General features: G+C 40.8%; 1 pseudogene across 1 annotated transcript; it reads right to left on the reverse strand.

Annotated features, from left to right (window-relative positions):
* Positions 1-4,458: 4,458 nt before the first annotated feature.
* Positions 4,459-8,631, reverse strand: LOC100601059 (annotated as a pseudogene). Its single transcript, XR_121924.4, has one exon. The product of XR_121924.4 is annotated as a nuclear pore complex protein Nup50 pseudogene (transcript).
* Positions 8,632-9,478: the final 847 nt, after the last annotated feature.

Below are 9,478 nucleotides of genomic sequence, written 5' to 3' on the forward strand. Positions count from 1 at the left end.
ACTTCTGTGCTTCAAAGGACACTATCAAGAAAATGATGGTGATGGTTGTATAACTCTGAAAATACTAAAAACAACCAAATTGTTACATTTTAATGAGTGAATTGCATGGCATGTGGATTATATTTCAGTAAAGCCATTATAAAGAAAAATAAGAAAGTACAAACACAACCCCCAAAATGAGAGAAAATGTTTGCAAATCACATATGTGAAGAGTCTAGTATTCAGAATGTAAAAAGAACTTTGATTTCACAATAAAAAAGACACAATATTTAAATGGGCAAAGGATTTGAACAGACATCTATCCAAAGAAGTTGTATAGCTAACCAATAAGCTCATGAGAAAATGCCTTAACATCAGTAGTCATTTAAAAAGTGCAAACCCAAACTACAAGGAGATACCACTTCACACCTACTAGGATGGCTGTAAGCAAAATAACAAGAGCAAGTGTCAGTGAGGATGTGGAAAAATTGGAACCCTCCTAACATTGCTGGTGGGAATGTAAAATGATGCAGCCACTTGGAAAACTAGCATTTCCTCCAAAAGTTAAGCATAGAGTTACCATATGACCCAACAATTCCACTCTTAAGTATGTCCAAAAGAAATGAAAACATTATGTTAATGCAAAAACTTGCCCACAAATGTCATACCGGTATTATTCATAACAGCCCCAAAATGGAACAACCTAAATGTCCTTCAGTTAATGAATGGATAAACAAAATGCAGTTTATCCATCTAGTGAAACATTATGCAGCCGTAAAAAGGAATGAAGTACTAATTCATGCTACAAGGTAAATGAAATTTGAAAATATTATGCTAAGTGAAAGAAGCCAGACACAAAAGGACACATAATGTATGATTCCAATTGTATGAAATGTCCAGCATAGGCAAATCCATAAAGACAAGGTATTATTAGTGGTGCCAGAAGCTGCTGGGAGGAGGGAATGGGGAGTGACTGCTAACAGGTGGAGTTACTTTTAGGGGAGATGAAAATGTCCTAGAATTAGATAATGCTACTGGTTGTACAACTTCGTAAATATAGTAAAAAATCACAGAGTTGTACACTTTAAAAGGGTGGATTTTATGGTATGTGAATTCTATCTCAAACAAGCAAAGTCTGAGAAACTGCAAAATGATTACTAAATGTGATACGGTATCCTGGATGGGCTTCTGAAAAAGGAAGGTAGAAATTAAGAAAATTCTAATAAAGTATAGATTTTAGTTAATAATACTTATTGTTATTATTACTTTTTTAATTTTTAGAGACAAGATCTCCCTATGTTGCCCGGGCTGTTCTCGAACTCCTGGGCTCAAGTGATCCTCCTGCCTCAGCTTCTCGAAGTGTTGAGATTATAGGCATGAGCCACCACACCTGGCCAATTTTAGTTTATAATAATGTTCAATATTGGTTCATTAACTGGGCAGATGTGCTGTACTCATATAAGATGTTAAGAATAGGGGAAACTGGATGTGGGGTATACAGGAACTCTCTATACTATCTTCCCAATTTTTCTGTAAATCCAAAACTATTCTAAAAGAAAACGTTGACTTTAAAAAATGTTCAGCAAATATTTACATAACACCTGGTATGTGGATGTAGAGGACAACGTGCAGTCCTTTACTCAAGTTGCTCTCTGGGCAGAAGGGTGAGGATAAGACAAATACATACTCAAAAAGGAGGCCAAAAATCAGAAATAAAGAGACACAATGCCTAGGGCTTAAAGGAGACAGCCTATTGGGGGGATGGAAGGATGGGCATAAGGTTGGCTCTTGAAGATGTGTGGGGCCTGGCTAGGCACAGTTGGGGTGGGGATCAGGGAATGCTTCATGAGGTCCTTACAGGGTTTGAAACCGGGTGGCCAGGTTCTTTGGAGCTGGACTGTGGGGTTGGTTAGAAGGTAGTGAGGACTTCTCCCTTAAATAGGAAAGATAGGGTCTTACTGCTTAACCTTTTGCCAGTGGCTGCAGAGGTCTCTTTGTTTTAAGGCCGTCTACTCCAGGCTCCTATCACACTTGAACCATCACCCTCTTCTGAGATTCAGCCTGCCCCACTATGTCAGCATTTCCATCTTCACATCTGTTTGGGGCTTCAATATCATCACAGATACAAATCATCCTATTTAAGACTTGACATATAGCATTCTGATCTCTTAGGTAATTATTTTACTATATTAAGAAAGAAAAGTAAATTGGACTCCTCCAGGCCCCATTACCATTCATCTCTCCTCCCTCTGAACAACTTTCAGGTTGCAGAAAGAAGTTTCAGGGAACCGAAAGCATGGGATGGACTCCCACTCCTTGTTTTATTTGCACATCTCTCTGCTTTCATCTCTAGAGCAGTCTGTGCCTGGCAGCAGGTTCATAAAGTTGTTCTGTGTCTGAGTTTGGGGACATGCTGGTGGCTGTTCCTGTGAGGTGATGCCTCAGGCAGTCTAGGTGAGCCATGCCAAGAGGCTTGGTGTCTGGGACCACTTCCTTTGCACCTTGGTCTCCCTCCTCCTTGTGCAGAATAATTTGTTCTCATTTCCTTTACCTCTCCCACCTCTAACCCAGAGGCTTACGCAGAACACAAAGAAAATGCCCTAGGGCTGAGGGCCTGGGCCCTCACCCTGACAGGTCAGGTCACACTGAAACCTGGTACAATAGTGGTAACCCAAGCCTAAGACCTTGGTTGGGGGATGTCACTTCTCCCACTTCCACTGGCCAGTGTCAGAATATTGGCTCTATTTAGAATTAAATTCTTCAGTCTATTTGTGGTTGCCCCATATCAACCAGTACTTCTCTTGGAAACCATTTTTAATGACATCTTCCCCACTACTTCCCACAAGTGATACTTGTTCAGTGTAAAAAACCTTCGAAAACACAAAAACCTTAGAAAAGCACAAAGAAAAATTAAACACTCATAATCTCATGACCCAGAAAAACTTATTATTAATATTTTCAGTCATTTGTGTGCATATATGTACAAGCAAAATGGGGTCATACCATGTACCCTTTTGGCAACCTCCCTCTTTCACATGGTAATACGTTGTGAACATTCTCCTACATCAGCCAATATTCTTTTAAAACATGATTTTAATTGCCCCACAGTGTTCTATGGTATGATATGCCACAGTGTACTTGCCCACTCCTCTACTTTTTTTGTTTTTGTTTTTTAAAGAGACTGGATCTCGCTATGTTTCTCAAGCCGGACTTGAACTCTTGGGCTCAGGAGATGCCCTGGCCTAAGCCTCCTGAGTAGCTGGGACTGCAGTGTGCACCACTGCACCTGGCTTTCAATCCCCTACTTTCTTTTATACACACGTTGCTGCTCAAATTACTGGTCATTTCCTTAGGATGAGCTCCTGCAAGTGATACTGCTGCATCAAAGGGCAGATTCATTCTCAAGAACTTGCTAGTGTCAAATTTTCTCCCAAAATGCTAGCTCCAAAGCATATTACCTGCATCTGTGTATGAGAATGCTCACTTTCTCGCCACTTGCAAACTCTGGGCATTATGATTTCTTGGAATCCTTGCCAAGTCTATAATAGTAAAAAATGGAATCATATGTTTGTTTTAATTTACGTTTCCAATTAACAGTAAGGCTGAATACCTCCTCACATTGGCCATTTCTGCCTCTCCTTTTGTGAATAATCACCTATTCATACTCTTTGCTTATTTTTCTATTAACAAACTATCATTCTCTTACTGATTTGTCATTCTTTGAAGAGATTGCAAAGATTCTTATGAGGAAAACAGGTTACAGAAAAGCTGAATAGAGTAAGATCCCGTATGTGTGAAAAACACCTACACTTACATATTTAGAAGATCTGGAAGGAAATAAATATTAACAATGGTTCTGAGAAGTAAGATTAAAAGTTATTTCTCTTTTTTTTGTTTACTTTTCATTTATTCACATTTCATGGATTGTTGCACTTCCTCTTTGGGAGCATTCAAAAACTAATACAAGCCGAGATTATATTGTCTGACAATTCAAGTATTTTAGTTTTAGAAAACAATTTCCTATTTAGAGTAAAAAGCAAACAATTTATCCATCTGATTGCTAAGAAGTTTTACATCTCCATTACACTTGTGTCTGCATCAAACAGAGTCCTTCGTCCTCAATATGATTGTTACTGGTTGAGAACATACAGTGGCCTGTGTTTTGAGTGCCTGATTGGAAAAGACCTCCCCGTCATCTACCATACTACGGGACAAATCAGTATCTACTCAAATTCCTACTTCCAGAATGAGAGAACTCATCAGGGGTTTAGGAGTTTGTAAAGCCTTCAAAATGTATCGTGCTTGAATTTTGACTCTTCTGAAATAGAATAACTGACAAATCCTCAGAAAACAAACTTGTTTAACTTTTACTGAAAAGGCTCTCGGTGAAAACTTGTTTTGAACTCTACTAGTAAGGTAGAATATTAGTTTTTCTTCCCCTCCACACCAGAAAAGTTAGTTTTTTCTTTTTTCTTTTTCTTTTTTTTTTGGCATGCAGCATATATAAAATGTGATCTAGAATTGAAATTGTAAAATAGAATAATCCTCTTAAAGAAAATCAGCCCATGAACAGTCAGACTTGTCCTTCCATGGAAAACATAATCTAAACTTCTTTAAAAACTGGCCATATTTTCAGTCTGTAATTCGAATAATGAAGATGGCATAACAAATTTTTTTGCTTACTAGGAATGTGCAAAAGGATGAGATGGATACACAGGTTTAAAAAAAAAAAGGCCACTGGGATACTTAGTATTTGTCCAGATGCGAAACAATTTCAGAATAACAAAATACACACCTTGCTTTAGGCCACGTATATGATACACTTCATAGATTCTCAAACAAAAGATGAAAATTTCAGTCCACATTAAACATTTTAAAGCATAATTTCTAATAATTTGTTAAAAATAAGTCAAACTAAAATAACGCATAAATCAGAATTACCTGTTAACATAGTGGGGAAAATAGGTAAGCCCTCCAGGGGCCCCATGCCCCAAGTAAAAGACAAGGAGTTAAATTTTACAATAAAATCCACATATACTCAGGCTCTTTACACTAATAATCAAGTAGAGACCAACCAGCTCCTAAAGCATAAAAGAGTGATTTTTAAGAAAACATCACATTTTGGGTTATGGTATATTCATCACATATTCCCCCATAATTTTCACTTTAACAGTGATAGTCTTAGCAGCAAAAATTTGCTGGGAATGTTAGGAAAAAAGGAAGCCACACATACCCACTAATTTAAAAATATACAAACTATTTTTTACAGAAGGGGCAGGTTTAAAAGAAAATCCAATCATCTTTTCATGCCATTTTTTGTAAACTTTCCATACACATGCAGACGCTAACAAAGTACTGTGTCATATACACTGAAGTGTCCTAAAGATGCCTGTGAGCTGCTGATTCCAGCTGGTACCAGGGAAGCATGTTTGGCTAAGTTGCAACAAACTTAAATTTGTTCCCCTTAGTTCTTCATCTTTTTAAAAGTTGAATAAAATTAATGTCAATCGGGCAGGGCTGGTATTAACAGCATCAACCACTTGCTTACTATAAATCATCTGCAACAAAAACTCACGTGCATTCTCAATTCTAAAACGTCAATGTAAAAATAATGGCCACTTCCTCCCTAGATGCCTACTATAGCTATGTCTGACAGCATTCTGTAACAGTACAAGCACACCTCTCTCTGCACGGATTCATCCAAAGCCACACACTAGGGCCAAATTCTCCCAGTGGAATCAAAACACTGAAAGTAGAGCAAGAACCTCATGACAACATTGGCCCAATCACACCTCAGGTACTTAGGAGTTCATCATATTTGATCATAAAATTGCTCCCGGCCCCAAACCTTACACCTAAAGACTGTAGTTTTTAAAAAGCCACTGTACCGTCCACAATTATTCTGACTACTCTTTTCTAAATGAGAATGTGCTACGCACTGAAGATCAGAACACACACACGTGAGCCCTTGGGCACTGACCCTGAGCCTGTATACAAGATCAGCTGGTACTAGTCTCAAATGATTCATGAGGAATCAAAGTAGAAATTCAAACATTCAATTCTGTATCTCATTCATGTGCCCAGAGTCTTCAAAGAATGCTCGTGTTAGTTACCTGACAGCCCTGGAGAAGTGACATGGATATTCGTGTGCATAACCATGGCTCCCTTCCAAACAGACATATGGAATCTTACTCTTAAAAAAGTAAAGATATTTCAGATATCAAATGTATAATATACTGCTGTCTAAAGTTAAAGGCAAAATTTACACACGATTTTCTCTTCCATTACCTTATTACATGTTTCCTAGTGAATTCACATGGCTTGTGTGTCAAAGCTCCCAGGCACATCACTTGGTCATAGTTTTCATATGCGTGGGGTTGATCATGGTACAAATGCCTATGAGCATCTTCTTTTTCTAGGATGGTCTCATTTGACTTTCATTTCGTAAGGGTTCACTCTCCATGGTGTAGATGATAAGCTACCAAATTTGTGCTTTTAAATCCATTACTGGCAATCCCCCTTTATCTTCGTTTTGTCTTTAGGGGGATAAAGAAGTAACACTACCTCATGAATGGAAACTACAAAGCCAAAAAACTCCTTCACAAGCTGTTCATTTCTTTTTAGAATGAAAATGCAGGTCCTGAATTCTCGTGAAACAGCCCACAGGGTTACAGGCCAATGATTCGACGCTGAGGTGAACACTTAGTACTCACATTTTAGCTTCAAAATAAAAATAAAGCAGAGGACAAACGCCTGTCACAGCGTGGCAGCCCGGTTCATTTGGTAACAGAACAAGTCTCACATGTCGGCTGAGCCCACCAGAGAGAAGCATACAGGCCAGCTTCCTTCTGAACACAGCCGGGCACCTATTCAAAAGCCTCTCTGGTGGTGGCGGTGGACCCCAAAACCCATGGGTTGGAAGAGCCTTTGGGAAAGCGAATCGATACCCTGATTGCAGTCCTTGAAGAAATCACTTGGGGTTAGTTTAATAAACAAACGAACATTTAAAAATCTTCCAAAAATTGCATTCAAATGTATTTTACGCTTTAGGCAGTTCTTAAGAAGGGAGAGTGCAGTTTCTTGACACTTAACATTTAAAGGTTTTATTGGCCACATTAATCTTCCTCACAAAAGTTTTAAGTTATCTATAAGTTCTTAGAATGTCAAAGAAGAGAAGAAAAACTGACTAAGAGGCGGTGGAAGAAGCAGCAACTTGGCAATAATGCCGCAGCCGACTTCGCATGTTCAGGCATCCTTTTTCTCCAGTAAAATTTTGTGCAACTCGTCTGCATCCTCGCTGGTTTCTACCCGAATCAACATGGTGACTGGAATGGTGGCATTCTTCTCGTCGATTGGTGGATTTGGAACACAGACGATAAGCACGTTATTTTTCCCTGTTCGCGTACATGGCATATTGGGTGGAATCAGAACATTCAGCAATATGTTGCCTAAATTGGTGTCTGCCCGCACCAAAAGCTGTGTCTTCTGATTTGCTGTAGGTTTTAAATGCAGAGTACCTATGCCTTTCTCTTTAAACTCATTGTCTTTCTTGTAAAATAGTTTACACTTTTTGGAGTAAAAAGCATCTTCTTCTTTTACTTCTGTAACTACTACTTTGGGTGGCTCATCATTCTTTTCTTAATCTCCACCTTTGCATTCACCACTGTCACCTTCCGCTTGGCCTCAAATGGTTTAGTGGGAAATGGTGAAGAGACTGGTTTACTCTGGGTAATATCTTTGCCAAATAAATTGGAGTTTCCAGGGGAGAATGAAAATCCAGTCAGGGGGACAGAGCTTAATGAGCCCAAAACAGAGCTATCAACTTTCTTGCCAAAATTAAATGAGGCACTTGTCGCTCCTAGTGATGATGGGTCCGTTTTCTTTTCAGATGCCACCTCCACCTTCTTGTCAGGTGTTATCTTCAGTTTTGTTGCCATGAAACAGAAACGTTGACTCTTGCTGTAATTTTGTTGAGCCAAAAAGGGAAGGAGACTGTGTTTCAGCCGCCGCTTTGTTAGATTCACTTTCAGAATTCCTGCCATTGTTCCCATGTTGCTGTTCAATGTTTGCTAAATATTTCTCATAGTCTTTAAAGATAGGTGTCAGATCACAGAGGGGATTTGTATTCACGTGCTTCACTATCCAATCCCGCACAGAGCAGTTCAAGGCGGCCAACTGCTTGTGACAGGCATTTCCGACACAAGCTTTACTGGAAGCAAGGCCAGAGGAGGAGGGCTGCTGACAGTCCCCATTAGTTTTGGGATTTGAAACTTTTTTATCGACCAAGGCGGTAGGGCCATTTGCAGCAAGAGAACCAAAGGCTACCTTGGGCTCTGCCACTGCCTTTGCACCGGTGAAGGGAGGGGCACTGGTTATGTTGTTTCCATTCGACAGTCCTTCCAAAGGCTTCCCCTCCAGCGCCACTACCAAATCCAGGAAACCGTCCTCCTCCAGAAGGTACCACCAAACCTTTAAAATCTTTAAAGTCTCCTCCACTGTCAGATTCGAATCCAACATTTCTGCGCTTTGCTTTCTTTATGGCTCTATTCTTCAAGACTTCCTCACTGGCCACGGAGAATGTTCCCATCTCTTCAGCTTCATCTTCTTGATCCCAATTCCTGTCAGTTCCTTCTCGGCATTTCTTTTGGCCATGTTTTCGAACTTCCTCGGCGGCCGCCGCTGCACTCGCTGGGTCTTGGGTGCGGCGAAACCCGGGGCGCAGCGGCGCAGGGGTCTGGAGCAGCTGGTCGTCGCCGGGCTGAGCGCGCGGGGCCGCTTCCGGTGCTGCGCTGCGGGCCTCAGAGGACTTGGTGCTCGACAAGCCCAGAGACTCAAATACCATGTCCCCAACGAGGGCTCCTCACGCTGTGTTCGGCAGGGAGGCGAGAGCGCCGGTTCAGCAGGAGACCGCTGGGGGAACCGCGCCCAACACGCTCTGGGCGGCCATTTTGTAAGTCGACAAAAGTTATTTTCTTTAAGCATTTTTTACATACATGCATTTTCTTCTCCTTTTTTTTTTTTTTCCTGAGACAAAGTCTCACTCTGTTGCCTAGGCTGGAGTGCAATGGCATGATCCCAGCTCACTGCAACTTCTGCCTCCCAGGCTCAAGCGATTCTCCTGTCTCAGCTGCCCGAGAAGCTGGGACTACAGACACATGCCATGGTACCTGGCTAATTTTTGTATTTTTAGTAGAAACCGGGTTTCACTATCAAACCAGGCTGGTCTCGAACTCCTGACCTCAGGTGATCTACCTGCCTCTGCCTCCCAAAGTGCTGGGATTACAGTAGTGCGCCACTGCACCTGGCCGTATTTTCTTCTTTTTAAAACACAATAGATATTTGTTTTGAAAGTGTCCTGGACTTCATGCATCGTGGCATTTAGAACCCAGTCCCACCCAGCAGTACACAGGGACCTCAATGCAGATGAGCAAGAGACATGAATAGGTAATCAGCCACAAAAGGAGGAACACAAATGGCCAATGGGAAGAGGGGTTAGTTC

Source organism: Nomascus leucogenys, chromosome 1a, assembly GCF_006542625.1.
Source record: "Nomascus leucogenys isolate Asia chromosome 1a, Asia_NLE_v1, whole genome shotgun sequence".
NCBI classification, from domain to species: Eukaryota; Metazoa; Chordata; class Mammalia; order Primates; family Hylobatidae; genus Nomascus; species Nomascus leucogenys.